Genomic DNA, 430 nt, shown 5'->3' with positions numbered 1-430 from the left:
GATGTACATGTAATATGTACACATATATACATGCATACAGATATCTATACATATATACACCCATACACACACATACACATGCACACAAACTAGTCATTTGTTTTTTATCCAAAACTACGTCAAAAGTACTGAATGGATCTTTATGAAATTTGGAAATTATATTCTATGCATAAAGGGCATAACCTCCATGAAAATTCATATATTTTTGATGTTGATGAAATTTTAACCATACATATTACACACAAATAAAGTAATATTTCTAAAATTTCTTCTTCTTAGAAGTTACAAAGACCCCTTCATGGGGACTTCACACCCACAATTTAGTCATTTTTCCAAAGCAAAGACAAATACAGTTGTACTATTGGAACCTATAGGGGTCACCTGAACATAACAGATGAGCATTATTTGTAATTCAACGGTACAACAGTGT

The sequence above is a fragment of the Octopus bimaculoides genome, chromosome 3 (assembly GCF_001194135.2).
Source record: "Octopus bimaculoides isolate UCB-OBI-ISO-001 chromosome 3, ASM119413v2, whole genome shotgun sequence".
In the NCBI taxonomy this organism is placed as follows: Eukaryota; Metazoa; Mollusca; class Cephalopoda; order Octopoda; family Octopodidae; genus Octopus; species Octopus bimaculoides.
The sequence above is the reverse complement of the archived record's forward strand: the minus strand, read 5'-3'. Positions refer to the sequence as shown.